The sequence below is a fragment of the Tachypleus tridentatus genome, chromosome 1, assembly GCF_004210375.1.
Source record: "Tachypleus tridentatus isolate NWPU-2018 chromosome 1, ASM421037v1, whole genome shotgun sequence".
NCBI lineage: Eukaryota > Metazoa > Arthropoda > Merostomata > Xiphosura > Limulidae > Tachypleus > Tachypleus tridentatus.
Genome location: NC_134825.1, coordinates 79,197,514 through 79,216,563, shown reverse-complemented (window position 1 = coordinate 79,216,563; position 19,050 = coordinate 79,197,514). Strand labels below are relative to the sequence as shown.

The window sequence follows — 19,050 nt, the reverse complement described above, 5'->3', positions numbered from 1 at the left end:
GTGCGGCGTCTTGTTACTGGTAAGAATTCAATAATTCAAAGATCATTGAGGAAAACCGTTTACGTTTCACAAGTAATAACATGTAACATAATAAAAAATATTTCAGTCTCGAAATGTGGCCAAGATAAGGTTTACAGCCATATCTCCTGTTCAACTGTCGGTTATCTCAAACAACTGGAGAACAAATTACATATTCACTCTATTCCACAGGACGCAGCGACCATGAATTTCCTTGTATCAGGCTGTTGAGACACGTTTTACAAAAGTTTGTCCTCATACACTACCTGGCTTGTGGAAAGTTCGCCGGAAGAAGTGTGGGGTATGGACATGATGTTCTTACAATGAATCATTTTTGCAATGGACGCTACACTGTAGGGTTATAAATAGAGCATGAAAGGTCAAAGCGACATGGACTGTGACGACGTGGTGAAACTCCAGATTTGTCTGAATGTAACCTACTCATACCTCGGTAAAAATGTTGTGAAATATTATTATTGTTCATACTTATATAATTGTAATAGCAAAGTACGGCTTCTTTTATGACAATATCACAAGCCAAACATTCATCACTCAAAGTCAATTGCAATGTATAGTGGAATTATTTTCTGTGTGTGGTATAAAACTAGTAAAACGACCATTAAGAAACGTTTGTTATCATACACTAGATAGATTATGGAAGGTGTGCTCGTAGAAGGGTAGGCTGTGGACATGATGTATCATACTTACAACGGAGCCTTTCGGAATGGGAGCTTCACTGAAGGGTAACAAATACCAATATAGCTGAGATATGGATACAATTTATTTTAAATCAAGAATTTTCAGGTAGAAATATTTTAATTGTGCTATAGTTGTTATAAGCTCAGCAACTTGTCTTGTCAAGTCTGATTGCTCATTTAAGAATTTCACACAAACCTACACAAGTGCTATCTATTCACAGCCGTTTATAAATGAAAAATTTTAAACTAAAGGGAAGGCAGCTGGCCAACATCACTTATTGTGAGTTATTTGGCTTCACTCATCAGATTTTGGGATTTAACTACACTCTTTTAGTACACCCACATCCTCAAAGAATATAAGTGTTTTTAAGGCAACTGGGCTCGATCCATGACTAGATTTACAAACATGGTACGCTAACAACTAAGCTACACCCGTCTTTACTCCCTTACTATTTAAGTTTGTTAAAGTTAGGTGGTAATCATTGACTTATACTTGATAAATGACAGAGAGTGAATTTTTAGAGCAAAAAAATAATCTCCTCTATATTTTTAAATGAATTTTAATTAACATCTCTCATAATCGTAAATGGAGAAAAGCCTTATAATTTTGAAAGTTTCTTGCAATCTACGAACGCTCAGTTGTATTAAAAACATACAAAATAGGATTATTTTATTTCTATTATGAGAATAGCTTTTACATTTTGTAGAAGAAATTATAGAGACATTTCTTAATATACTACAATCTACATAAATTTTTATTGTTAAATAATAAGTTTTGTTGCAGTTTCCAGAACTGTTTAGTTTCTGCCAGGCTCAAAGCAGATTTCAATTTCCGTGTAAGGAATGTAGCTAAAATAAATTGTAAAGATAATTTTAAGTACTTTTTTAAACTTGGTAATCTCTTTTTATTTATATCAACTCGTAAACAGAACGTTTAGCTGTAGGTTCAGTAATTCAATGTTGGATCAATGGATGAGCATTTTATTGTGTTAATCTGAAAACATTATTATTTGCTTAGAGTGTATCCCTAGTCAGAAAGAAATACCTTGTAGAATTACACACAAGAAATGAACACCAAATAATAGTATTAATAGTATAAACCTCATTTATTAATCCGCAAATAAAATTGTCAGTTGTTGTTTGATTTTAATACTATTTTTTTATTTCTAAACATTCTAACGAGATTGCGTTCACTTAAAAAAAACTCGTTGAAAATAGAATTCTTGCATAACAGAATCGATCAGTATCTTAACAATAGACCTTATTAAAGTTCACCGAGTATCTGAACTACTTTTAATTTCAACGTGTTTCACTTTTTATGTTTTTAAGATGTCAATAACTTTTTTCTTAAACTGGGTTTCTTCACTTTGACTAGTCTAATTGTATTTTTGAATATCGCTTCTACACAACTCTATTTGTGATCGAAATATGTAGCTTTACTACACTACATTTCTACAACATCTGTACTAAGCCTTTGTTGGTTTTACAACCTTATTTTCCAAATGTATCTGAGAGCTTACCAATGGGTTTACACTAAGCGTGTTTAGCAACTATATTGATACTTTATTTCCAAGTAGAGTTGATTCATAAACATATCTTTTAATCTGAAGTACACGTTAGAAAGAACTTTTCATAGATGTATATATATGTTCAGGAAGAAGCTGAGAGTAATAAAACCAAGATCCTCAAATAAATTCTCAAATCACGTTCTACAGATTCGCCTAAGATACGCACCCTTGAATTTTGCATTCATCCTTGATATACTAAAGTGCCTTTATATTGTATAGTGTTGTCTCTAGTAGATATGCACGATCGATTCGTCATTTTGTATGGTTAAAGAACGTTATGGGTAGGTACGACCCTATTTTATCTCAATTGAGGGAGAAGATAAAGCAGGAATTCGACCATAGAATAGAGTTTGCGGTGTGTAATGCCCCAAACCGGCATTTTCAAAGAATTAAGTAAAAAATGCAATTACGTCTGAACAAGTTATACATAGATATGTATATAATGGATTGTATGACGAATGGTGCGATTTGGCTCTCACTTCTATAATACATCCATGATGTCAAAGTGCGTTTGTTTACTTGTTTTTGAATTTCGCGTAAAGCTAAGTGAGAGCTATCTGCGATAGCCATCCATAATTTAGTAGCGTAAGACCAGAGGGAAGACAGCTAGTCATCACTACCTACATCCAACCCTCGTGTTACTCTTTTACCAACAAATAGTAGGATTGCCCGTCACATTATAATGCTCCCACGAATAAAAGAACGAGCGTGTTTGGTGTGACGGGGATTCGAGCCTGCGCCCTTCAGATTACGAGTCTAGCGCCCTAACCACCTGGGTACCAAAGTGCTATGCATGTATTTTTATTTTATTATTTTGCATTTACGTGATGCGAACGAAAGACCTGAAGACCCATATTTTAGCACGCTGATTATTGTGCCACGCTTGATACATTTTATAGAGGAACAGACTGTGTTCTGTAAATTAAGAAAAGGAACGTTTAGTGTTATTTTGAATTTCGCGCAAAGATACTAGAGGACTGTCTGCGTTAGGTGTTAGTTGTCCATAATTTAGTATTGGTAAACTAGGGAAGCACATGTCATTAAAAATACTTATAGAATAAAAATGTTTTTCGTAATATTAAATTTACATGAAAAACATTTGGTCTTTTCATGCACTCGAATTTTTTTTTATCAAAACATAAAAATATCCATAGGTTTGAAGATCCGTGAGAAAAATGTAAATTAAAACAAGTCCTCGGTTTACTAAAATTTGAGAATCCTGCATTAGAGGGGAACAGTTAATCAATAGTTTGCCAACAAATAATGGGATTGACTGTCACATTATGGTATAACCACGGCTGAAATGAAGATCTAAAAAAAATTCGATCACGCAGAACGCAAGTCCAATCAGGTTATGCTAGGTCCACAAAATGAACCGATTTAACTTGGTGTACTTTGTTCAGGAACTTATTTTGTCTCGTAAAGTTTGTAGAGGAAAATATCGTATTCTGAAAACTTACTGAGGGGACGGATATTAGCCTTTAAAATGCTTTAGCTGAATCTAATAGTTGTATTTTCATAAATTTTGTAGAAGGCTTGGAATTGTTAAGATATCAAAGTATTAATGATGCGTCAGAATTTTAAAGAAATAAATAACGTTGCATAAAATTATCTTTCGAAGAGTGTTACTATTTTTTTCTTAATGCAAAGTTTCATAACGAGCCAGTTTCTCTCTATTTATCGCGGTGAATCAACTCTGCCTTTTAGAGTAAGTTCATAAACTTACTACTGGGAAGTTTAAAGAGTGATCATAAAATGTATTGTAAGCGTATCTTTGTTGTTAAGGTGTGTAAGTGCAGACATACTACAAGAATAACGAATAAATGATTCAATTCAGGGTTTTAGATTCCATATAAAAGACTTTAGATTGAATACTGTTGTTACACAGTAAGTAATTAATACTTCAGAGTACATAAGAGGTTGTGTTCTATTATATTAAAGCAATTTTGAATATGTAAATAAGCAAGTCACGTTACAACCACAGTCGATATAAAGTATTAGATCAAATTCTTGACTTTGTTTAACATTATTTTCGTATTGTGAAAAATTGATCACTTTTGTGAAAGGGATGTAAGAGTTATTTCCAACACAGGATAGTCATACTCTCAGATCGTATTGCTCAGAGGGTTTTAGCAGCACGTTGATGGACTTAGATTACAAATAAGTTTGAAATTTCATTTCACATGATAGAAGGGAAACTGACAGATAATCCCTTGTGCAGCTGTTTGCTAAAAGTAAAGGGTACACACACACACACACACACTCAGATTAGAAAAGCGTGTTTACAGCAAAGATTTAGAATTTTCAACATAGGAATATCCTTCATACTTAAGAATATTAAAAATCAAAGGAATATGAATCGATATGGGACATTAAAATTTTCCAAAAAGAAACCTGTAACAAGTTGTACCCTAACCTTGGTTGACAAATTGCTGCGTCCTGTGAGAGTTGAGAATTCACGAACACAAAGATCAGTGAGAGAAGTCTTCTATATGTCACATGCAACAGTATCCAACATAATAAAGAATGATCTCGAGGCGACCAAGGTATGGGCTCACAAAGGTAAGGTTTCTGTCAACCCTTCTTTACCATCAGCTAAAAAATAAAACAAGTACTCATGCTCTTCTATAGGAAAACATAATGGTAATGCCAATGCGTACATTGCCTATAGATTTCTCTGCGATTGTAATTTTGAAGGTTACGGTAGAAAGTTGTTGTACTAAAACTCTTAGATACAATATTTTGGAGACAAGTCAAAAAGGAATAGCGTGTTTTGGACCTATCAGTCATATGATGGAACTTTTGCAATGAAAACAGGGATATTGTTAATATCCATGATAGTCGGATATTGCATGAAAAGAAGATACAATTTTGACTGTATTATGTACTAAAGGACAAAACACGTTTTAACAAGAAGACCGTATCTGTATATTGAGTTAGCTCATGTGGGTCAGAAAGACCATTACTTTTCATTTTCATTTTCGAGCAATGTCATCAGTGAAAACGACAATGACTTAGCTTGATTTTAGTTTCATTGTATCACTGGCTGCACCCAATCGATGGATCAAAATTTTTGATTACTACTTTAGTGACCGTTGAAAAAGTTGCAATTCTATTTAAAATGGAATTTTTATCTTTTAAAAGTAAAAAGCTTAGATGTTAAAAATTCTTGCCATGGGGTCATTGTGGATATCAGTTTCTGCTTAACTGAGACGGAAACTTGGCGGAAAAGAAGCCAGAAGATGTATTGGCAAGTAGAAGTAATTCATAAAGCGGTAGAAGAAAACGACTACAACCAAATTATAACGACAATATTGTAAATATCAATGACGACGTTGTGCATGTTAAAAATGACGATACTGATTTTATTTATCATGAAGTTTGGTCTTCGTGATGATTACAAAGAAAGTGAATATGTCACAACAGACTACAAATGTATAAATTATATAACAGATGATTTCACAATAGATGCCTTTTTTGTGACGAGACTTTTATCAAGTTGAAAATGATGTTAAATTTAATTTTTTACTTATATTGTTGGCCCGGCATTGCCAAGTGTTTAGGAAGCTCTACTCCTGAGGGTCGAGAATTCGAGTCCCCGCTGCACCAAATACGTTTGCCATTTCTGCAGTGGGGTCGTTATAATGTTTATCAATCTCACTATTCGTTGGTGAAAAGAGTAGGCCAATAGTTGGCAGTGGGCGGTAAGTCTACGGATTTACAACGCTACAATCAGGAGTTCGAATCCCCTCGGTGGGTTCAGCAGATAGCCCGATGTGGGTTTGCTATAAGAAAACACAAACGCCTTCACTCTAGTCTTATACTGTTAAATTAGGGACGGCTAGCGCATGTACATTCGTGAAGCTTTGCGCGAAATTTAAAAACAACCAAACAAGCAGTAATAAAAAAAAATATTGTCCACTGTCCTACTCAACAATTCACACCACTTATTACTTAAGAAAGAAAATCAAACAGTAAAAGATGGCAGAGAAACCACAGACAGTACAACAGTTTAGAGTAAATTATAATTGAAATACAGTCAAAACTTATTTTGTATTTTATCTAGAGATGAGTGTTATTTTGTGTGCTTCACTACAAAATGACGAAGGTTTCCGTCTGTATAAAAGCAATATCAACATTCAATAGATTATCTGACATTTTAATTGATACAATGTCTTCTAAACTCATTCGCAATGAAATTTTTTACAGCAGCAGTGTTGGTTATTTAGCATTCCAAATATATGACTAATATTTGTTGGTCAATCTTTACGTAGCCATATTTTCATCTGTAATCAAGATTTGGGTTTAAAGAAACATATGAAATCCTTATCATCAGCAGTTTTGTTTAACGTCATTTCCGCAATCGAATTTCAAGATCGATGTTTAATAATCCTTCCTCTGTTAAATACGTTACACAATCTGTCAAAAAGGCGGGTGTTAACATAATATACTCAGTCCTCTGTATAAGTGAAGGTTTTGTTTCAATACAGCAGCATGTTGTTAAAACAGTAATATGAAGTAAGTGCGTGAACACTTGAACATGTAATAACGAATGTTTTCTTAAAGCAAAGTCACATTTGACTACCTGCTGTGTCCACCGATGTAAATAGAATTTTTTATTTTAGCATTGTAAGCCTGAAGACTTACTGCTGCCTGCCAGAGGCCAACTCATAGTACAAAGACAACGTATAAAAATCTATATTACATTCATAGAAATTACAAGTAATGTTTTACAGTTTTAAATGAGGTTTACTAACGCCATATTAGGTTTTCAAGAAGACGCATGAAGATCTGAACTAAATAAATGTAAAACAATTTGCAAGTGTTTTATCATAGTTTTGAAATTAGACTTCAGCGGTAATAAGTGAGATTTTTGTGTTCAGTTATAATAATTTGGAATGTATAAATGTGGATTCACGGAGAACAAAGTATGTGATCTCTATCCACTGACATGGCAAGATAAAAACTGTCTACCTCTTAATAAGAATTACCTCATAGGTGTGATGAACCACATTAAAATACTATCAAAATATTAATAGTGACTTTGGGAAATAAATATAAAAGTTGAGTTGTTTCTAAGCGATTTGATTTTTTGTTTCGGAATTTCGCGCAAAGCTACACGAGGGCTAATTGTCCACAATTTAGCAGCGTAAGGCGAGAGGACATTTTTTAGACTAATCTTTTACTAACGAATAGTTGGATTTACCGTCACTTTATAATGCTTCCACAGCTAAAAGGGCGAGCATGTTTGATATGATGAGTATTCGAACCCGCGAATCCTCAGAGTGCGAGTCGAGCGCCCTAACTACCTGGTCTACTTCTAAGAGAGAGCATATGTATTACAATTATTATATTATATTACAAGCTATGTAGATTTGTTTGTCTTGGAACATAAAGATTACTTCATTGTTCATTTTTAGATTGGAACTATATTATAATTAATATTTTCATTCATTCATATTTATATGCTAACAGATCGGAGCAATCTTATTCAATAGCGAAATATGTGAAAAATGATTAATGCTTTACAAGAATGTATTTTTATTCAACTTTTCGCCACATTCTTCGCTGAAAACAAGAACAAACAACAACACACACTTTACCGTACTCTTGCCTCTGCATGAAGTGTTGTTACGTTTCTTAAAGGAATATGATATTTGTTTGCCACGCAGGATATGACATGTTTGTCTCTATCTTTCTTTTTATACCAACCATTATTCTTTCTGAACTTAAGTCTCTGTTTTAATAATGAATGAGGAAGTGTGGGCATAAATCTTAGTCGTGTATAAATCGTAAATCGTATAATTCTGTATACGTGCGACCTGCAGGTTACGTGAGCTATATCATCGTGCATATTTATAGGTCGAATTGATATGCGTATTTACAACATTTCTTTCAGGTATAAAGATCTAGTACCTAAATTCAAACCTTCAAGTGTGGTATATGAATATAAATTCCCTGAACATTTTTTGTTGTTGTTTTTTCTTGTAGATTATATTTGGTCCAATTCCAGAGAATCGTTAATTCGCATACAAAAACATGAAACCTAAATCTACATCATTTTTCACTGTCAAAAATTATAAGTGTGACGAACTTATAAGTAAAGAGCAATTTAAAATCCTTGATAAGGCTAATAATGAGCTGGAACTGTGTATATAAATGAAATTATTCATTAACATACTCAAAAATAATTCGATTGTTTCATTATTAAAACTATAGGGTATTAGCCTATTTTATAATTTAATTTCATTAGTCGAACAGACAGACGAAATGATAGAGAGGTATATAAGTAAAGAAATAACAATAATTGAATAGAGAAATAGAAGTTTTTGTATTAATAAATAATGGTAAAAACTAAAACATCTAAAAGAACGAAAACTGATACAAAGAGTTAGATAAATCGCTGGCTACCGTTCAACATTTCACGATTAATGTCAAATAAAATTTGTTACTATCTACCAAGAAGAATACAATGTTGTCTTAGATCGCGCTGTGCCTTACAAAGAAACCGACACTTTTTAACGAGAGCTAGTTTTGTTAATAGGTATTTCTAAATAACTATATTGGCTAATTTGAATTCTATCAAAACATTAATGTGATCAATAATATATTTTAAGTTCAAACTCCTTCTTCCATATATCAGTGGTAAGTTTGCGGTCTTGCGCCACTAAAAATTGTGTTTCGATACCCGTGGTGAGTACAACACAAATAACTAATATGTATCTTTTGCGCTTACCAGCAAAACAACGAAAAAAAGTTTAATTTCAATAAATCATTTTGATTCAAAGTGTATATCCCATGGTGTTAAATTATCTAGACATTTACTGGACATCCTTTTATTACTTATATGGAATCTATTTGTTTTCCATAAGTCAAATTTCTTTCTACTACGGACAGCTTTGGTTCAACGTTTATATGATGAATTACAATTAAATCAGTAGGTTATTTTTTCTAAACATTACAGAATTTAGTTAAAACAATATCTAGTGCTAATTTATTCAATATATTTTAGGCCTCCGGTAGGCGTGTCTGTGTTTTTCTTATAGCTATGTCCACCGACGACAATCGAACCCCTGATTTTTGCGCTGTAAATCCGTAAACTTGCTGCTGTACTAGCGGGAGGCTCCTAGAGTGGCTCAACAGAAAGTTCACATAATGAAATTATATTCCAGTAATAGAAAGTTAAAGACAAGCTAAGCTGTCTTGCACGACAAAATCTTTGTTTTTAAATTGCTGTATATTAAGTTAAGTTTCATGTAGAAGTCGTTTAATACTTACGCTGATTCTATATGAATATCATTAATTATAATAATGAATGTCATATGTATCTAACCATTTATTAGAAGCATCAGTTAAATAATATTTCATAAAATGTTTTTCGCATTAGAGTTTAGTTCCGAATAAAGTACTGGCTTTTCTTTTATAATTGTTTTCTATTTTCATCTATTGAAGTATTGGCGTAGCGTTTGCTCGGCTGCCTTTACACCTGATGACGATTGTGAATGGTGTCAACACAGAGCTTAGAGTACGCTAAGCATACTAAAGTAGCTAACCATGGCCACATTAGCCTAGATAGATATACTGATATGTGTGTTATTAGGGATAGTACTCCGTGGTTATCCCCGTCTATAGGAACAATATCATCATATATGTAGTAGTCAATGATATAACTTTCGCTAGTGTTAGTTAAACTTATTTCAGTTCGATCGATTACAAATTTCGTAACACCCTATACGCATGTTATTAACGTTCGACTTACGCAGGGAACTATTGTGAGAATGAACTGGTCAGTTCTATCCGGATCACATTCGCACTGAACACACCTGTTATCAGCTGGATGGACGATTTCATTGTGAGCCTTATGTAGAGGGCATAATATATTTAGAAACGTTTTGGTCACGGATAAGGAAACATTTACCAGAGTTTCGTTCAGAAACTTATTGAGATTAGTTAACAAAACTATAGAGCTATGTTAGCTGTTAATATAGATATAAACATTCTAAATATTAACTCGATATCTTTCAGCAACGGTGTTTCTACTTCACATACTACCAAAAGTAATAACCTACCAGGCTCTTGCTTTAACCAGTTCTTTGCAAATTATAAGTTTGCTATTTAAAAAAAAAAAAATGAACAACTGGTTAGCTCCTGTCTTATTTTACCAATATATTACGAAGTGTTTTATTATACGACAATCAAAATCTTAAATACAGTCACTCGTATTCAAAAAATATATTTTATAAAAAGAATTTATCGGGAAATAATTGTGATTTATTAGTTATCACAACACTATAAAATAAATTAACTAAAAGAGCATTCGTTATTTAATATAACAGTATGTTGTTTATGAAAAAAAATACATGACTACTTTACTCTAGCTGTTATTTCTTATTTCCCGTTTAAAACGAAAAACTTAGTGAACAAGTATAGTTTGACAAGATTGTTAAACCGATTTAAATACATAAGTTTTGAGTGTTTTCTAGTTAAAATGGTACGTAGGTTTCTAATTTAAAATTATGTTTAAATATATCGTTATAATATCGAGCCAATACTTTTATTATCTGTAGATGGACGGAATAAAATGTAATACATATGCTGTGCTTCAGCCACCATAGTTGTGCTATCTTTGTTAAGCTATAATACATGTGTTAGTTTTAACTTTAACTTGTGTTGTAATCATTCAAACACCTGACTTAAGTCACACAGAACATAAGTCGTGTTGTAAACAGACAAATATATTTACAGTGTATACTTATCTATCGGCTGGCGGACTTAAAACCTGAGATCAGGGGTTCAGTTCTCTGCGGTGGGCAAAGTACAAATAGCCCATTATGTAACTTTACACTAAGGAAATGAAAAACTATAATGTAGTATATTATATGTCGGTACCATCGCGTCCTTTATGGTATTAAAATATTATGTTACTTTGTAAAACAACATAATTTATTATAGTAACAAATACTTGACATCAAAAAACGAACATTATAGTTCAGAACTTTACATTATATATAAGTTATAATCACTGTAAACAGTATATTTCACAACAATTCAGAGTTACAAGTGAAACTACCCCTTAAACTTTATGATACGTTTTCCCAAGAAGCTCGTAAATGGGATATAGCGGTAGACTACATTATGCTAGAAAAGTAAAATATTCAGAAATATACAGTGGGTTCTTTTTATCCAAAAGTTCTACTATCACTTTACCTTATCTTATATGATTCTAACAACTCTCTTAACCTATTATCAGTTTTTATTACAGACATTTTTAAATAAAAATATGGAAATTTACTGTAGAAGTTACATGCATACGTTTGTTTCATTCTGAGAAATCCATGATTACAATATTATGTTCAATTCAAATAATTTCGTTAAAAAACCCTGATATATTGTATTTTAGGGTTTTTTTCCGAAGACGTTAACTTGTTTTATTCCGAACATTTCAAGAAGACATTTCTCTGTTTTATCCTCTGAATTTCGTGTTCACATACGAAATTTTATTGAAAGAGTTTTATAAACGCTGTAGTTTATTTTGGAGTTTCTATTTAACTCCAGATGTACTTTTTTTTATCCATAGGCTTTCTTTAATGCGTAGCATTTCTTTGTTGTCAGCACTTCTCAAGGTGTTGAAGTCTTTAGATGCAACATTGATGTCACAGTCCAGGGAACAATAACGATGAATGGCCAACTGATTATATACTGTATATTGCCAAAGCTTTTTACTTCTGAAATTTCTACTGAAATAATGCACCGTTTAATGAGCAGGTTCTATAAAAGTATTCCAAATTTCTATTCTAAGAATTCCTATAACACATTAAATTTTTTTTAGGGTTTCCGTGTATTGTGTGATGTCTCTATCTAGTATATTTGTGACTCTCTATAAACACACAATTGTGCTTGCTTTCATTTGAAAATTCTATAAATAGACAACTTTTGCAACAATTTACTGTGCAGGTTTTAATAGTTTTATAAGTACACTAGGATAGTTTATTCTAAGAATTTTAAGATGACTCTACTATGATTTACTAAAAAAGGTTCATGAAAACAAAAACTACGACTGTTATTCTGCAACTTTAGTATGCAGCACAGCAGCTTATTATAGAAGTTATTTAAAAACAATATGCTACTTGTAATAAGGTTGTTTACCTGGATTATATGACTATTTAATTAAGTTTTTATTCCAAGGCTTCTCCATTAATTGTGAGATTGTTATCTACAGGGTGTTCGGAAAGTCACTATGCACTTATATATCTATTAACATACATGTTTCAATATAGAATACAGGAGGTAAATATGAATGACAATTATAAACAATGTTGAAAGTGACCCTCCGTTGGCATCAATACACGCCTGAACCCTTCTTATCTTGTGTCTAAACACCGCTATCAGTTGCTGGCTTGAAATAGACTAAATAAAATATGATTACAAAACTGCACAGTGTCTTTCCGAACACCCTGTATAAAGGTGTTATAACAACACTGTGTTCTTATCTTTAGAAGTTATAAAAGTATAATGGTAGTGTAATCTAGGAGTTACATTACGAAACTTCTGTATTTTTTATGTGAAAGTTATTTGTAGGAAGTATAATAATGTATTCTGAGAGTTGTATAATAAAACATTGATGTTTTTATCCTTAATAAGCTTGTAGGGCACCACTTCTGTTTTTTTCTTTTTTTACTAAGAGGTCTTCGTAGCCAGTAAAATAAGGTCATTTCACCCATGAGTATTGTGACCATGCTTTATTTCTACGCCAACTCCTGGGCCACGATCGGGGCAAAAGTGGGGCTACAACAGATTTGAACCGTAAAATATAGTTTATTTTAACATTTTTGTATACAGTTTGTCATTGTTATTTTCTTAGTGCAAAGCTTGATAATTGTTATCTATAAAGGTGTTATAACAACACTGTGTTCTTATCTTAAGACGTTTTAAAAGTATAAAAGTAGCATAATCTAGGAGTTCACCGTATGCTCACACGTGCATCGCTGGGAGTCGAATCACAGACTTCTGCGTCGTAAGTACATAAATTTGCTACTGACGAAGACACTAAGGTTTTAATTTTTTTGACTTTTTGTAGACATTTGTGAGATTATTTTTAAGAGTTTTGAAAATTAATAAGACTCTTTGATCTTGAAAACGTATCAATACACTGTTTTTATTGTAAGAGTTTTGTGATGTCACTACTGTTTGCTTGTTTTAAGAAATTTATATAAGCATTAGTTTTTATTGATATACAGAAACACCGCTATGTTCGATATATTTCAAATAAGTAGTGTTTTGATTATTAAAGCTACTTCTTGTTACAAAGGTTGTTTTCATATTAATTTTATAAAGACACCAAAGTACTTTAAGAACTCTCTGAACAACTACATTTTTTTCGTAGAAGCTTTAAGAATACATAGAACAACGTATTTATTTTATCAGATCTTTATTTTATTAGTTGTTATAAATTTATAACAAAGCCACAGCCACATCGGACTATCTGCTGAGCCAACCGAGGGGAGTCGAACCCATGATTTTAGCGTTGTAAATCCGTGGGCATACTGCTGTACGGTAAGGTAATACTATATCATTAATTATCTTTAATGTGTTTGTTTCATTATACAATTACTATATTTATAGATATTTTGTGTAAATCAGTAAATAAAACAATTTTTCTCAACAGTTTTGTTCTCCAGAATAAAAAAATGCCGCTTTAAGCTTTTCAATCGAATCAACATAATTCACACCATAAAATAATGAAGAGACAATTGACAAAATAGTATTAGTAAGACATGTTAACAGATTTCTCGAACAAAAAAACAATGTCACTTTTATATAGTTTTTCTCAATGAGAAGGAAATAAAACCAGTCAAAAAAATATTGACAATTTTCTCAAACGCTGGTTTACGAATAACCGGGGCCCGTTGTATTTATGGATCAGATACGGGCCTTGAAATCAGAGGATCCAGGGTTTACGTACTGTTACAACAGTTAGAAGCCCAGTATGCGCTATCAGATATTAGGTAAAATTCCACAATTACATTAATCTAAGAGTTGGTGGCGGAAAGAGTTGACCAGCAACCTTCTCCTGTCAGCTACAATTAGAGACAAGTAGTACTGGTAGCTCTTATGTTTTGCAGCTTTTGCGAGTATCAAAAATAAACAAACAGGAAATACAATAAATCCAAAAGAAAACGGATCATAAGTGTGTTTGTGTTTTCGTATAGCAAACCCACGTCGGGCTATCTGCTGAGCCTATCAAGGAGAATCGAACCCCTGATTTTGCGTTGTAAATCCGAAGACATACCGCTGTACAATCGGGGGGCCGGATCATAAAATGGAAAACTCATTACGCATTCTTCATGTTAAAGTTTAAAAAAAAAAATGTTTCTAAAAATACCATTTTAACGTTGTTGTCAGAATACAACATTTCAGTCTTTGGAATCTCATAAGTAGGGAAAATGTGAAGAAAAATAAATAACCGTTTAGTGAACCTAATTATTCTTTGAATAATCGTAGCTTATCTGCTCTAAGTATTCATATTTGTATGACTATTCTGGAAATCTTCATGTTACAAGTGGAAAAATACAAATAAAGTCAAAATTATTAAAAATTAGACTAAAATCCAAACAAATTCATTACATTTATTGTGTGCGATAATGAAAAGTACGTTAAACTTCAAGTCTTCAGTATATATTCAATTTATAGCTCAACAGGTTTGTGATATAATGAACCCTTCCTTTCAAATAAGGGTTTTATTTTTATCGGTGCCACCAACAAGGTAAGAAGATATTCATAAAGTACATTTATTACCTTAAAGTGTCTACAACAGGTCACTCACCCACGAGTAAAAAAATATTTAACAAACATTATTTAACTAAAATGTTTTTGAAATAAACACGAAATGTTCCTTGGCCATAAGATCAATAATGATTTAAGCACATCCTATTTGTATTACTGACTCAGTACGTGATCCACTAAAATCAGTGTATATAAACATTTCAACAACACATACTAAACTTTATCTGTTGCTAACGGGGCCTTTTGCCCAATACCTGATTAGATCAGCTGAATGATCATAAACAGATGGTTTTCAATCGAAAAACATTGTATTTACTGACTTATACTTTGCACACTATAAAAGTTATGTTCAATGTACGTTTTAAGAATATTCTCATGGATATTTGAAACAATGTTTGTAGTATTACAAAGTAGCTTTGAACAAAATATAAGGTTTACATTTAACCACTGTGTATTCACAAGCTCTCTTCAGCTCAGTCAGGTATTCTTCGACATTGTTTGTTGGACTGCGATTTTAATATTACATCCAATGACTTCTACATCTTCGAAAGTGCGGCCAACAAAGAAATGCTCCAGACAAAGGAGAGCCTGTGAATGCACAATGTACATCCTAAGTTAAATAAAGGTTGATTGATTGATTGTTTGAAGTTAAGCACAACGCTACACAATGGGCTATCTATGCTCTGTCTATCACGAGTGTCGAAACCCGGTTTTTAGCATTGTAAGTCCAGAGATATATCACTGTGCCACTGGAGGGGGCGAGTTAAATAGGAACTCCACAGTAAGCAACAATATAGTTAAATGCGTTTAGGGTATTAGACACACATTAATTTCATTCATTTCTTTAATACGACTTTTCATGCATCATCTAAAGATTTGTTGATCAGAATGAGAAACAGACATTACTTATGTTACCTAATAAACAATTAATTTCTTATTTCAGTGCTAACTTTACGTAAAAGAGAGTTTAATCGAAATGACACTAGAGTTAAATATTACATGAACCTGTACAACTGTTAATAATATCTTTACCCCTCATGTTTGCAAAGATCATTTATCCTGTGCTTATGCAAATATATGAAAAAATGACGCAGTGATATAAGCTTCAGTAAAGCCAAATCACAACGAAATTGAATGTACAATTCATTCACTCTTTTTACATTTAAATAAAAGCAGTCTTAGAGCATGATGATCGACGTTTTGTTGCCGGCGGACCCATAAGAAGACACTTCGTGACTTGACAGGTTTTTTTACTGTTGCTGATCAAAATTAAAATAGAACAATCAGAAAATATACCAATATTTTTATGTTAAAACTTTACATACGCAGACAATTTAATATCAGCTCCTCAGGCTTGTTTTCCCATATTAATAACTAAATTCTATTGTAATTTTAATGAAGTCATCGAGCGTTTAACCAAGTTGTTTCTTACGTTAAGTGTAAGTCAAACAGTTTGTGTTACAGTAACTTTAGCTTTCCTTAAGAATACAGTAAAAATAATTGACTTAATAACTATTCATACAAAAATACTTTGTGACACAACTCATGATCACTTCAGCTCTTTTATAAGATACGGTTTACCTCATCAGAGTTGTAGTGTTTTTTTTTTTTTTTGCCCACCTTTCGAAATCGTTGGAGTTATCAAATGAACGATAGCGACTTATCTTGAACTGTGTTCTTATATTATGAATAAATATTTGTAATTATATAGTTATTTTAAACTTTTGTACGTTTTTAAATAGCCAAGTAAATAAAAAATAGACCAAATCATCGTAAGCATTCAAGACAACATATAACTTACGCAGTTCTTACCTTTGGTATATCACGGTTAATTATAGAATGATTCTGTTAACAGGAAATAGAGTTGGCTTGACTGTTGAATCTGATCTGTGTGCTTCTGTACTCTGCCGTTCTTCCAAATGAGATATCAAAGAAGACGAGCGAACGAGAGAGACCAACGAGTATGTAACCTGGTTAGGAACAAAGTGTAGATGGAAATGGAAAACAGCTCTGAAGCTTCCTGTCTGGCCAAGGCGTTCTGACGAGAGCGACGGCGCACTGTGAACTTTTGTCGATTCGAGTTCCAATCACGCAAATGCTAGTGACCAAAACACTAGAAACTGCAGCTGGCTTTCTGTATAAATGTTTAAACCTTAAGGTTTTGTCACACTATTAAGTAAACAAACAGTGACGACGCGGTTTATGTCCAGAATATATGAAGGGTAAAAGAAAATAAAAAAGTGCCTTAAAATTTTAAGGAAAATAATTCAATTTAGGTGACGCAAAAACATAATTTATCAACCATTTTGTTGGTTTTACAGTTATTATTATGTAGATTATTATACTATTCAGAACGAACACTTCAAAAGATAATTCATTTCAAACTTCTTTGTCCAAATTATTAAGCCTAAGCACTATTATTATAATCCCATTAATCCTATTATTATTATTTTTTTATAAATTAGATTTACATGAACATATATATATCGTTAAAATTTTTAATATAGCAAACAACATCACTTATTCTTCAGGTAGTCTAGCGTGACTGCTAACTACTTCTTGTTACATGAATATTTGTCTCTCATGTTAGAACTAAGCTTTATAGAATCAGCTCCTTTAAATACTGAGGTGGAGATACGTTATAAAACACAGATCTTGTTGTTTGTTTTTTTGCATGTCAGAGCTAAGGTTTGTAACATGTACTTTCATTATTAATTTTTGTCACACGCAATATGAAGTTCACTCTGGTGATTTATTATGAAGTTTTTGGTCATTTTGGTTATTAATGGTAAAGTTACGTTATTTGCTGTACATCTTGGTCGTTTTTGAGAACGCTAAGCTGTATAACGTGCATCATGTTAACAAGTGGTGGAACTACACAAGGATTGTTTGTTTGTTTTTGAATTTCACGCAAAGCTACTCGAGGGGTATCTGCGCTAGCTGTCCCTAATCACCACCCACCATCAACTCTTGGGCTACTTTTTTATCAAAGAATAGCGGGATTGACCCCACGGCTGAAAAGGCGAGCATGTTTGGTGCGACGGGGATGAAAACTCGCGACCTCACATTACGAGTCGCACGCCTTAACCCACCTCGCCATGCCGGGCCCTCTACACTAGAAAAAGTGTGTTGTGCGTGTAACACTGGGCATTCCAAGTGTAAAATGGAAATAACGTAGGATTTAATATATATATATCAATGGAATTGACGAAAATCTAGCCAGTTGTATGTTTCAGAAATACAAAAATTATTACGACAATGGTTTCGCCAGTAAAGACTTCATTAGGTACAGATTTTACGAGCGAATCCATGGTCATAACGAATAACGTATTTGTGGAACGTACAATGGCCTTGTTTTCCCTTAATTCTGTAACTACCGAGTTTTACCAAGTACTATTGGTTTCAGTTATCAATTATATATGTGTATACATTCAAAATTGAATTATCGACTTATAGCGACTGCTTTCAGAGGATCTATGTGTTATATATATATACACACATATGAATTAACAATAAATAGTAAAGAACAGATTATTTATCGTATACCTTTACTTTAAGTATCTGTATTTTGTCGCATTTTTCTGCGTTTGCTGGGGAAATGAAAGTGGAGCAAACTTCAAACATGGCGTTTCTCTGCCGTAAGTTTTCCTTTGTGTTTAACTTTTACCACATTCTGGGGAGAAGCGATATCGTACTCTAAGATATAATGTTATCAAAAAAAACTTTTGAATTATATATAAAAAAAAAAGATAATCTTTTGAGTTGGAAAGGAATTTGTTCAATGGCTGGAATTTCTTTCACTGAAAATACAATTCAAGCGGTAATAACATTTGTTTTTTTTTGTTTTTAAGAGAAAAGATCCAGTAGGTATTACATAGGAACTATCCTTCGAAATCTTTGTAGTATTTCTTACTGTAAACTCAGGCAGCGAAAAAATCGCTTTTAGAATTTGTTTGCTACAGTAGAATAAATACATGAAAGCA

General features: G+C 32.6%; 1 protein-coding gene and 1 long non-coding RNA gene across 3 annotated transcripts in view; one reads left to right on the top strand and one right to left on the bottom strand.

Annotated features, from left to right (window-relative positions):
* The window catches only part of LOC143253112 (putative G-protein coupled receptor No18), a 35,559-nt gene extending 18,556 nt beyond the window's left edge, over window positions 1–17,003 (bottom strand). Inside the window, exon 1 of one of the 2 annotated variants that reach the window (XM_076506411.1) lies at window positions 16,880–17,003. The gene's annotated coding sequence lies outside the window, so the exon portion shown is untranslated. The remainder of the gene's footprint in view (window positions 1–16,879) is intronic. The other variant, XM_076506401.1, reaches the window with a different exon arrangement.
* Window positions 13,183–17,059, top strand: LOC143253119 (uncharacterized). Its single transcript, XR_013029385.1, has 3 exons — window positions 13,183–13,298; window positions 13,725–13,842; window positions 16,923–17,059. It is a non-coding gene; the product is annotated as an uncharacterized LOC143253119 (long non-coding RNA).
* The last annotated feature ends 1,991 nt before the right edge of the window (window positions 17,060–19,050 follow it).